Source organism: Pleurodeles waltl, chromosome 1_2 (genome assembly GCF_031143425.1).
Source record: "Pleurodeles waltl isolate 20211129_DDA chromosome 1_2, aPleWal1.hap1.20221129, whole genome shotgun sequence".
Lineage (NCBI taxonomy): Eukaryota > Metazoa > Chordata > Amphibia > Caudata > Salamandridae > Pleurodeles > Pleurodeles waltl.
In genome coordinates, this window is record NC_090437.1 from 421,365,308 (window position 1) to 421,377,737 (window position 12,430).

At 47.2% G+C, this 12,430-nt stretch overlaps 1 long non-coding RNA gene across 1 annotated transcript in view; it reads left to right on the forward strand.

Moving 5' to 3' along the window:
* The first annotated feature begins 7,118 nt into the window (after window positions 1-7,118).
* LOC138295642 (uncharacterized) overlaps window positions 7,119-12,430 on the forward strand; it is a 43,639-nt gene continuing 38,327 nt past the window's right edge. The window contains exon 1 of the long non-coding RNA XR_011203648.1: window positions 7,119-7,451. This is a non-coding gene — a long non-coding RNA (uncharacterized lncRNA). The remainder of the gene's footprint in view (window positions 7,452-12,430) is intronic.

Consider the following 12,430-nt stretch of genomic DNA (forward strand, 5'->3'; position numbering starts at 1 on the left):
CGGGGGGGGGGCAGAACACTCTAGGCGCCAGGGCAATTTTTTTTGTGTGTTTTTTTTCTTTTTTTTTTTTTTTTTAGAGATGGGGAGCGACCCATCAGGCAAAAGTCGCTCCCCTGGGGGACAAATTGTATTTAGGCCATTTCTGCCCCCCTTGGGGGCAGATTGGCTGAGTTTAGGTCAACCTGCCCCCAAGGGGGCAGAAACCACTAGGCACCGGGGATTTGTTTTTTGGTGCCAATGTCACGCAGGGGGAGCGACCCCGTAGGCAAGGGTCGCTCCCGGCAGGGGAGGGTGGGGGGGCAAATTTATTTTAGGGCATTTCTGCCCCCCACCCCCCTGGGGCCGGCTGAGCTACAGGCCAAACACCACAGGTAGGCACCTTGCAAAAAACACCTCTGTTTTCTGTGAAAAAATATGTTGTGTCCACGTTGTGTTTTGGGCCATTTCCTTTTGTGGGCGCTAGGCCTACCCACAGAAGTGATGTACCATTTTTATCGAGAGACTTAGGGGAACGCTGGGTGGAAGGAAATTTGTGGCTCCTCTCAGATTCCAGAACTTTCTGTCACCGAAATGAGAGGAAAAAGTGTTTTTTGGGCCAAATTTTGATGTTTGCAAAGGATTCTGGGTAACATAACCTGGTCAGAGCCCCGCAAGTCACCCCATCTTGGATTCCCCTGGGTTTCTAGTTTTCAAAAATGCACTGGTTTGCTAGGTTTCCTCAGGTGTCGGCTGAGCTACAGGCCAAAATCCACAGGTAGGCACTGCTTTTTATAAAAAAATGTGATGTGTCCACGTTGTGTTTTGGGCCCTTTCCTTTCGTGGGCGCTAGTCCTACCCACACAAGTGAGGTATCATTTTTATCGGGAGACTTGGGGGAACGCTGGGTGGAAGGAAATTTGTAGCTCCTCTCAGATTCCAGAACTTTCTGCCACAGAAATGTGAGGGACATGTGTTTTTTTAGCACAATTTTGAGGTTTGCAAAGGATTCTGGGTAACAGAACCTGGTCCGAGCCCCGCAAGTCACCCCTCCTTGGATTCCCCTAGGTCTCTAGTTTTCAGAAATGCACAGGTTTGGTAGGTTTCCCTAGGTGCCGGCTGAGCTAGAGGCCAAAATCTACAGGTAGGCACTTCGAAAAAACAACTCTGTTTTTTTCCAAAATTTAGGATGTGTCCACGTTGCGCTGTGGGGTGTTTCCTGTCGCCGGCGCTAGGCCTACCCACGTAAGTGAGGTATCATTTTTATCGGGAGACTTGGGGGAACGCTGGGTAGAAGGAAATTTGTGGCTCCTCTCAGATTCCAGAACTTTCTGCCACAGAAATGTGAGTAACATGTGTATTTTTAGCCAAATTTTGAGGTTTGCAAAGGATTCTGGGTAACAGAACCTGGTCCGAGCCCCGCAAGTCACCCCTCCTTGGATTCCCCTAGGTCTCTAGTTTTCAGAAATGCACAGGTTTGGTAGGTTTCCCTAGGTGCCGGCTGAGCTAGAGGCCAAAATCTACAGGTAGGCACTTCGCAAAAAACACCTCTGTTTTTTTCCAAAATTTAGGATGTGTCCACGTTGCGCTTTGGGGTGTTTCCTGTCGCCGGCGCTAGGCCTACCCACGCAAGTGAGGTATTATTTTTATCGGGAGACTTGGGGGAACGCTGGGTGGAAGGAAATTTGTAGCTCCTCTCAGATTCCAGAACTTTCTGCCACAGAAATGTGAGGGACATGTGTTTTTTTAGCAAAATTTTGAGGTTTGCAAAGGATTCTGGGTAACAGAACCTGGTCCGAGCCCCGCAAGTCACCCCTCCTTGGATTCCCCTAGGTCTCTAGTTTTCAGAAATGCACAGGTTTGGCAGGTTTCCCTAGGTGCCGGCTGAGCTAGAGGCCAAAATCTACAGGTAGGCACTTCGCAAAAAACACCTCTGTTTTTTTCCAAAATTTAGGATGTGTCCACGTTGCGCTGTGGGGTGTTTCCTGTCGCCGGCGCTAGGCCTACCCACGCAAGTGAGGTATCATTTTTATCGGGAGACTTGGGGGAACGCTGGGTAGAAGGAAATTTGTGGCTCCTCTCAGATTCCAGAACTTTCTGCCACAGAAATGTGAGTAACATGTGTATTTTTAGCCAAATTTTGAGGTTTGCAAAGGATTCTGGGTAACAGAACCTGGTCCGAGCCCCGCAAGTCACCCCTCCTTGGATTCCCCTAGGTCTCTAGTTTTCAGAAATGCACAGGTTTGGTAGGTTTCCCTAGGTGCCGGCTGAGCTAGAGGCCAAAATCTACAGGTAGGCACTTCGCAAAAAACACCTCTGTTTTTTTCCAAAATTTAGGATGTGTCTACGTTGCGCTTTGGGGTGTTTCCTGTCGCCGGCGCTAGGCCTACCCACGCAAGTGAGGTATTATTTTTATCGGGAGACTTGGGGGAACGCTGGGTGGAAGGAAATTTGTAGCTCCTCTCAGATTCCAGAACTTTCTGCCACAGAAATGTGAGGGACATGTGTTTTTTTAGCCAAATTTTGAGGTTTGCAAAGGATTCTGGGTAACAGAACCTGGTCCGAGCCACACAAGTCACCCCTCCTTGGATTCCCCTAGGTCTCTAGTTTTCAGAAATGTACAGGTTTGGTAGGTTTCCCTAGGTGGCGGCTGAGCTAGAGGCCAAAATCTCCAGGTAGTCACTTTGCTAAAAACAGCTCTGTTTTCTGTGATGTGTCCACGTTGTGTTTTGGGGCATATCCTGTCGCGGGCGCTAGGCCTACCCACACAAGTGAGGTATCATTTTTATCGGGAGACGTGGGGGAACGCTGGGTGGAAGGAAATTTGAGGTTCCTCTCAGATTCCAGAACTTTCTGCCACAGAAATGTGAGGAACATGTGTTTTTTTAGCCAAATTTTGAGGTTTGCAAAGGATTCTGGGTAACAGAACCTGGTCCGAGCCACACAAGTCACCCCTCCTTGGATTCCCCTAGGTCTCTAGTTTTCAGAAATGTACAGGTTTGGTAGGTTTCCCTAGGTGGCGGCTGAGCTAGAGGCCAAAATCTACAGGTAGTCACTTTGCTAAAAACAGCTCTGTTTTCTGTGATATGTCCACGTTGTGTTTTGGGGCATATCCTGTCGCGGGCGCTAGGCCTACCCACACAAGTGAGGTATCATTTTTATCGGGAGACGTGGGGGAACGCTTGGTGGAAGGAAATTTGTGGCTCCTCTCAGATTCCAGAACTTTCTGCCACAGAAATGTGAGGAACATGTGTTTTTTTAGCCAAATTTTGAGGTTTGCAAAGGATTCTGGGTAACAGAACCTGGTCCGAGCCCCGCAAGTCACCCCTCCTTGGATTCCCCTAGGTCTTTAGTTTTCAGAAATGCACAGGTTTGGTAGGTTTCCCTAGGTGGCGGCTGAGCTAGAGGCCAAAATCTACAGGTAGTCACTTTGCTAAAAACAGCTCTGTTTTCTGTGATATGTCCACGTTGTGTTTTGGGGCATATCCTGTCGCGGGCGCTAGGCCTACCCACACAAGTGAGGCATCATTTTTATCGGGAGACGTGGGGGAACGCTGGATGGAAGGAAATTTGTGGCTCCTCTCAGATTCCAGAACTTTCTGCCACAGAAATGTGAGGAACATGTGTTTTTTTAGCCAAATTTTGAGGTTTGCAAAGGATTCTGGGTAACAGAACCTGGTCCGAGCCCCGCAAGTCACCCCTCCTTGGATTCCCTTAGGTCTCTAGTTTTCAGAAATGCACAGGATTGGTAGGTTTCCCTAGGTGGCGGCTGAGCTAGAGGCCAAAATCTACAGGTAGTCACTTTGCTAAAAACAGCTCTGTTTTCTGTGATATGTCCACGTTGTGTTTTGGGGCATATCCTGTCGCGGGCGCTAGGCCTACCCACACAAGTGAGGTATCATTTTTATCGGGAGACGTGGGGGAACGCTGGGTGGAAGGAAATTTGTGGCTCCTCTCAGATTCCAGAACTTTCTGCCACAGAAATGTGAGGAACATGTGTTTTTTTAGCCAAATTTTGAGATTTGCAAAGGATTCTGGGTAACAGAACCTGGTCCGAGCCCCGCAAGTCACCCCTCCTTGGATTCCCCTAGGTCTCTAGTTTTCAGAAATGCACAGGTTTGGTAGGTTTCCCTAGGTGGCGGCTGAGCTAGAGGCCAAAATCTACAGGTAGTCACTTTGCTAAAAACAGCTCTGTTTTCTGTGATGTGTCCACGTTGTGTTTTGGGGCATATCCTGTCGCGGGCGCTAGGCCTACCCACACAAGTGAGGTATCATTTTTATCGGGAGACGTGGGGGAACGCTGGGTGGAAGGAAATTTGTGGCTCCTCTCAGATTCCAGAACTTTCTGCCACAGAAATGTGAGGAACATGTGTTTTTTTAGCCAAATTTTGAGGTTTGCAAAGGATTCTGGGTAACAGAACCTGGTCCGAGCCCCGCAAGTCACCCCTCCTTGGATTCCCCTAGGTCTCTAGTTTTCAGAAATGCACAGGTTTGGTAGGTTTCCCTAGGTGGCGGCTGAGCTAGAGGCCAAAATCTACAGGTAGTCACTTTGCTAAAAACAGCTCTGTTTTCTGTGATATGTCCACGTTGTGTTTTGGGGCATATCCTGTCGCGGGCGCTAGGCCTACCCACACAAGTGAGGTATCATTTTTATCGTGAGACGTGGGGGAACGCTGGGTGGAAGGAAATTTGTGGCTCCTCTCAGATTCCAGAACTTTCTGCCACAGAAATGTGAGGAACATGTGTTTTTTTAGCCAAATTTTGAGGTTTGCAAAGGATTCTGGGTAACAGAACCTGGTCCGAGCCACACAAGTCACCCCTCCTTGGATTCCCCTAGGTCTCTAGTTTTCAGAAATGCACAGGTTTGGTAGGTTTCCCTAGGTGGCGGCTGAGCTAGAGGCCAAAATCTACAGGTAGTCACTTTGCTAAAAACAGCTCTGTTTTCTGTGATATGTCCACGTTGTGTTTTGGGGCATATCCTGTCGCGGGCGCTAGGCCTACCCACACAAGTGAGGTATCATTTTTATCGGGAGATGTGGGGGAACGCTGGGTGGAAGGAAATTTGTGGCTCCTCTCAGATTCCAGAACTTTCTGCCACAGAAATGTGAGGAACATGTGTTTTTTTAGCCAAATTTTGAGGTTTGCAAAGGATTCTGGGTAACAGAACCTGGTCCGAGCCCCGCAAGTCACCCCTCCTTGGATTCCCCTAGGTCTCTAGTTTTCAGAAATGCACAGGTTTGGTAGGTTTCCCTAGGTGGCGGCTGAGCTAGAGGCCAAAATCTACAGGTAGTCACTTTGCTAAAAACAGCTCTGTTTTCTGTGATATGTCCACGTTGTGTTTTGGGGTATATCCTGTCGCGGGCGCTAGGCCTACCCACACAAGTGAGGTATCATTTTTATCGGGAGACGTGGGGGAACGCTGGGTGGAAGGAAATTTGTGGCTCCTCTCAGATTCCAGAACTTTCTGCCACAGAAATGTGAGGAACATGTGTTTTTTTAGCCAAATTTTGAGGTTTGCAAAGGATTCTGGGTAACAGAACCTGGTCCGAGCCCCGCAAGTCACCCCTCCTTGGATTCCCCTAGGTCTCTAGTTTTCAGAAAAGCACAGGTTTGGTAGGTTTCTCTAGGTGGCGGCTGAGCTAGAGGCCAAAATCTACAGGTAGTCACTTTGCTAAAAACAGCTCTGTTTTCTGTGATGTGTCCACGTTGTGTTTTGGGGCATATCCTGTCGCGGGTGCTAGGCCTACCCACACAAGTGAGGTACCATTTTTATCGGGAGACTTGGGGGAACATAGATTAGCAAAACAAGTACTATTGCCCCTTGTCTTTCTCTACATTTTTTCCTTCCAAATATAGGAGTGTGTGTAAAAAAGACATCTATTTGAGAAATTCCCTGTAATTCACGTGCTACTATGGTCACCCCGGAATTCAGAGATGTGCAAATAACCACTGCTCCTCAACACCTTATCTTGTGCCCTTTTTGGAAATGCAAAGGTTTTCTTGATAGCAATTTTTTACTCCTTATATTTCAGCAAATGAATTGCTGTATACCCGGTATAGAATGAAAACGCACTGCAGGGTGCAGCTCATTTATTGGCTCTGGGTTCCTCGGGTTCTTGATGAACCTACAAGCCCTATATATCCTCGCAACCAGAGGAGTCCAGCAGACGTAACGGTATATTGCTTTCGATAATCTGACATTGCAGGGAAAAGTTACAGAGTAAAACGTAGAGAAAAATTGATGGTTTTTTCACCTCAATTTCAATATTTTTCTTTTTCAGCTGTTATTTTCTGTAGGAAACCCTTGTAGGATCTACACAAATGACCCCTTGCTGAATTCAGAATTTTGTCTACTTTTCAGAAATGTTTAGGTTTCTGGGATCCAGCATTGGTTTCATGACCATTCCTGTCACTGACTGGAAGGAGGCTGAAAGCACAAAAAATTGCACAAATGGGGTATGCCCCAGTAAAATGCCAAAATTGTGTTGAAAAATTGGGTTTTCTGATTCAAGTCTGCCTGTTCCTGAAAGCTGGGAAGCTGCTGAGTTTAGCACCGCAAACCCTTTGTTGATGCCATTTTCAGGGGAAAAACCACAAGCCTTCTTCTGCAGCCACTTTTTCCAATTTTTTTGAAAAAAACGAAATTTTCACTGTATTTTGGCCAATTTCTTGGCCTCCTTCAAGGGAACCCACAAAGTCTGGGTACCTCTAGAATCCCTAGGATGTTGGATAAAAAGGACGCAAATTTGGCTTGGTTAGCTTATGTGGACAAAAAGTTATGAGGGCCTAAGCGCGAACTGCCCCAAATAGGCAAAAAAAGGCCCGGCACAGGAGGGGGAAAAGGCCTGGCAGCGAAGGGGTTAATGTGTCCCTTGTTGTTGTTTTTTGTGGAACCATCCAGTTTGGGGTCTATAATGAGGACCCCTTGACACTAACGTGAGGTGGAGCTCTTAATAAATTATGGAGAGCTATGGCTGCTTTCGCGGTGGAAGTTGTTCCTACTTAATATCTTTGTTTCGTTTGTATGATTGTTTAATGTTCTTATATTTCTGTTTTTTACACGGAAATTAAGTTGTTCAATTCACAATAATACTGAATTTTGTGACTTTAAGGTGGTTCCGGTTTAATTTACCAATGAAGGCGAATGGTATATTTTCAATCAATTGTTTTCTAATTATTGCGTTTAGCTTTTTTTGTTTTTTTGTTTTGCCTTTATATACGGAAATGAGAATGGTAATCACATAATAATGGATTCATTCTTTTCCTACTTAAAGATGGCGCCCGACTTCTCTGAACGATTCATTTACGTTCAAGAAGGTCGAACGCGCATTAGGAGCATTCTAGTCCCGTAAGAATTCAATGTAGTCTCCCTTATTTCGAGGAACGGCGAGGGAACGTGTAGTTCGCCACACGCCGATCGGAGCCTCGGATACTAGGCTCCGTGATATGTTCTTGGGTTATCTGGACTATAGGAGGTGAGCGGGGGCCTTCAATTGGTTTATGCGCTGATAACGCTATGATATTTGTTGATGGCACTTCGGTTGAAACATTATGAACTTGTAAAAAATGTTCACCAACAGTACTATAGGTGTTTAACTATACACCTTTTACCTCACATGGACCTACATACATTGAGCCATCTATCGGTAGGTGTTCTATGTAGAACTTTGGGAGGGTTACATGAGGTGTGATATTTTTACTCCTTTTTCCTTTTCATTCCGTTTTCGACAAACAATTATATTTTTTCACAGTTTACTCTTTATACACCAGAAGGTTCTTTTGCTTATGAAACTTTAGATACTAAGATTTCTCGCGCTATACCCATTTGAGGTATGTTGTTTTTACTTTAGATCACTGCGGTTCTCACTTAATGATCAGTTTTTACATATTGGGGGTCATTCTGACCCCTGCGGGCGGCGGGAGCCGCCCGCCTGGAGGGAGCCGCCATATGGCCGCTCTGCGGTCGAAAGACCGCGGAGGCCATTCTGGCTTTCCCGCTGGGCTGGCGGGCGACCTCCAGAAGGCCGCCCGCCAGCCCAGCGGGAAACCCCTCCCCACGAGGAAGCCGGCTCCGAATGGAGCCAGCGGAGTGGGTATGTGCGACGGGTGCAGTGGCACCCGTCGCGTATTTCAGTGTCTGCAAAGCAGACACTGAAATACAAAGTGGGGCCCTCTTACGGGGGCCCCTGCAGTGCCCATGCCATTGGCATGGGCACTGCAGGTGCCCCCAGGGGCCCCACAACACCCCATACCGCCATCCTGTTCCTGGCGGGCGACCCGCCAGGAACAGGATGGCGGTATGGGGTGTCAGAATCCCCATGGCGGCGCAGCAAGCTGCGCCGCCATGGAGGATCCTGCAGGACAGCGGAAAACCGGCGGGAGACCGCCGGTTTTCCTGTTCTGACCACGGCTGAACCGCCGCGGTCAGAATGTCCTGAGGAGCACCGCCAGCCTGTTGGCGGTGCTCCCGGGTCGAAATGACCCCCATTGTGTTTGCAGGGCATCACTTTTTACTCTTTGAATGCACTATGTCGTGTTTTGATTCTTTCACTAAGGATCTGATTCTGCTTGGTTTCTGTAGATTGTGTGGTCTCTCTTTTCTTTTTTTTCTCCTCACGCGATATGCCTTGGTCTATTTTATTCTTCTCCAAACTGGATGATAAAATTTAAAAATTGGGGGTTTGCTTTAGTATTATTTTAACATATATAGGGGGTTATTACAACTTTGGAGGAGGTGTTAATCCGTCCCAAAAGTGACGGTAAAGTGACGGATATACCACCAGCCGTATTACGAGTCCATTATATCCTATGGAACTCGTAATACGGCTGGTGGTATATCCGTCACATTTGGGACGGATTAACACCTCCTCCAAAGTTGTAATAACCCCCATAGTCTTGCAACCGGAATTCACTTGAAAATAACAAATGTGATGATCGCCAAATCATGGGTTCTTTTTCCTGTTATGTCTGTACACTACTTTTTGTCATGTTTAATGTTTATATTGATTAGTGTATATACTATATATGTATCTATTTAGTCTTTATGTACTTTGATATATTTTTTGCAGCCCTGACGAAGAGACGGGGAGTATTTCCTCCCATGACGAAACACTTGTTGTCTGTTATGTGTTCCATTAAAGATGAACTCGTCATCCAAAGGACTCCATTGAAACTTTGTTCATATACATGTCTTACCTGAACATTACTATGTTTTGCTATTATATTACTTATGAATTATTGACTCCATACTTGTAATTCACGAGTGCCTTGGTCTCTGAAGAAATTTGTTTGCGTCTTTGTTGATACATTATTGGAGGAAGGGGAAGATCCTCCTAGGCCTGGAGCACCGTGCTTTAAATTGGTTATATTGTTTATTACTAAAGAGGGGAACGTCGAGAGCGCTTTCTTTCCCTTAATTTTTCTTCCCATTTTGTTTATCATGGTTTGTAGTGAGTACCTTGGGTACTTACACCTTATACGAGGTCCAGTTATCCCTTATTAGTGAAATGTAATAGTGTTCTAGCAGCTTAGGCTGATAGAGGTAGCTATAGCAAGCAGCTTAGGCTGAACTAGGAGACCTGCAAAGCTCCTGCAATACCACTTATAGTTACACATTACTTATACACAAGTAAAGACAATACTCAGTGTTACCAAAAATAAAGATATTTATTAGGGTGACACAGTGCCAAAAATATCTTAGAGACAAAACTCCTTCTGGAGGTAAGTATTATACACAATATATACACTAGACACCAAAATTAGACAAGTAAATAGTCATAGAACAATGCAAGCAATAGGAAATGCTATAGAATGCAATGGAAGAAAATGGGTCTAGGGGCAACAGAAATCTAAGAAAGTGAGATGCGAATCACAAATTCAGTCCTAGACAAGTGTAATGTGTGCAGAATTGCTGGGAGAGTAAGAATAGAGTAAAGGTAAGTAAATTACCCCACCCCAGAGCCCAGAAAAGCAGGAGTAAAGTACTGAAAGTTTCCTTAGGACATACTACACCTCGTGATTGGGATTTTGCAGCAACCAAGCAAGTCTGCAAAGAACATCTGCTGGAATCCTGGACCTGAAGACCTGCAAAGGAAGGGGACCAAGTCCAGAAGTCGAAAGAAGTTCCAGGAAGGACAGGAGCCCCTGCCAACCCAGAAGAGGGTGCAAAAAGAAGAGTACACGGTTAGCCGAAGACTGCAGAAATGCACCCTAGGAAGATGCCAGCGGGTTCCTGCATGAAGCAAAAGATGTCCCATGATGTGAAGATCATTGCAGACATGATTTTGTGTTGGAAGTCACCAACAAGCCTTGGCTATAACAAGTGCATTTTGCGACAAAATGGTTCTGGGTGGACCCAGGAGGGACCTGGGGACCTCAACTCTGTGTGAGGAGGAACAGGGGGGCTCTCAGCACTTTAGAGAGCCCTCAGGATGCCAGCCAGAACCCCAAGTGGTCCCAGGACATGGGGACAAAGGAGGTGAAAACACGGCTGATGTAGCACAACAAAGGAAGGTCACACGCCGATGGAGAACAACTCTGCGAGTTGAGCGTCACAGGATGGAGTGCTGGGGACCTGGGCCAGTCTGTGCACAAATGAATTTTGTGAAGGGTGGTAAAGAAGACGCAGTACAGAGGGGTACCCTCGCTGTCTGGGAAGGCAAGGTCTTACCTCCCCCAAATTGCATCAGCAGGACCTCAGGACAGTCTATGTTAATGATGTCCACCCTCTGTGTCTTCAGGGGAAGGAGTCCAAGGGTAACGGTCATCGTCTTGGAAGGGGCCTGCTGTAGCAGGGGAGTGACTCCGTCACCCCACGGGAGATTTCTTCGGTCCTTCAGGTGCAGGACGAAGATAGGGATTCCTCAGAGCGTGCACACCACGGAAACTGTTGCAGTTGCTGACTTGGAGTTGAGATTGCTGAAGAAAAGTATCTCTGGTGGATACTTTGTTGCAGTTACAGCGTTTCTTTGAGCAGGCTGCGGTTGATGTGAGGTCAGAGGAAGCTGAAGTTGTTGCAGAGGATTCCTGAAGGAAACCTGCAGGCAGAATCTGAAGGGAACCCACAGGAGAGACCCTAAATAGCCCTGATAGGGGGATTGGCCACCTTATCAGGTATGGACCTATCAGGAGGGGTCTCTGACGTCACCTGCTGGCATTGGCCACTCAGAGGCCTCCAGAGTGCCCCCACACCTTGCAAAGCAAGATGGCTGAAGTCTTGGACACACTGGAGGAGCTCTGGGCAACACCCCAAGGGTGGGGATGGACAGGGGAGTGGTCACTCCACTTTCCTTTGTCCAGTTTCGCACCAGGGTAGGGGAGAAGGGGTCCCTGAACCAGTGTACACTGGCATATACAAGAGGGCACCATCGGTGCCCCTCAAAGTATTTCTAGATGCTGGGGGAGGCTATCCCTCCTCAGCCTGTAACCCCTATTTCCAAAGGGACAGGGTGTAAAACCCAGCTCTTAGAGGAAATGCTTTGTTCTGCCTTCCTGGGTCTGGGCTGCCCAGACCCCAGGAGGGCAGAACCCTGTCTGTGAGGTGGCAGCAGCTGTAGTTGCAGTGCAAGCCTCAGAGAGCTGGTTTGGCAGTACTGGGGGTCCAGGGTGGAGCCCCCAGGATGCATGGAATTGGCCCCCCAGTACCAGATTTAGAATGGGGGGAAAATTACACGATCTTAGACATGTTACATGGCCATATTCGAAGTTACCATTGTGAAGCTACATATAGGTATTGACCTACATGTAGTGCACATGTGTAATGGTGTCCCCACACTCACAAAGTCCGGGGAAATGGCCCTGAACTATGTGGGGGCACCTTTGCTAGTGCAAGGGTGCCCTCACGCTTAGTAACTTTGCACCTAACCTTCAGCAAGTGAAGATTAGACATGTTGGTGACTTATACGTTACTTAAGTGCAGTGAAAATGGCTATGTGCGTTATTTTCGCGCAGGCTGCAATGGCAGACCTGTGCAAGGGTCTGTCTGAGCTCCCTATGGGTGGCAAAAGAAATGCTGCAGCCCATATGGATCTCCTGGAACCCCAATGCCCTGGGTTCCTAGGTACCGTATACTAGGGACTTATAAGGAGGGTCCAGTGTGCCAACTGAAATTGGTAAATGAAGTCACTAGCCTACAGTGACACACTTAAAAGCAGAGAGAGCATAAGCACTGAGGTTCTGATTAGCAGAGCCTCAGTGACACAGTTAAGCACTACACAAACACACACATTAGGCCATAGACTATGGGGTTATTCTAACTTTGGAGGAGTGTTAATCCGTCCCAAAAGTGACGGTAAAGTGACGGATATACCACCAGCCGTATTACGAGTTCCATAGGATATAATGGACTCGTAATACGGCTGGTGGTAAATTCGTCACTTTTCCGTCACTTTTGGGACGGATTAACACCTCCTCCAAAGTTAGAATAACCCCCTATGAGTACTGGGGTCCTGACCAG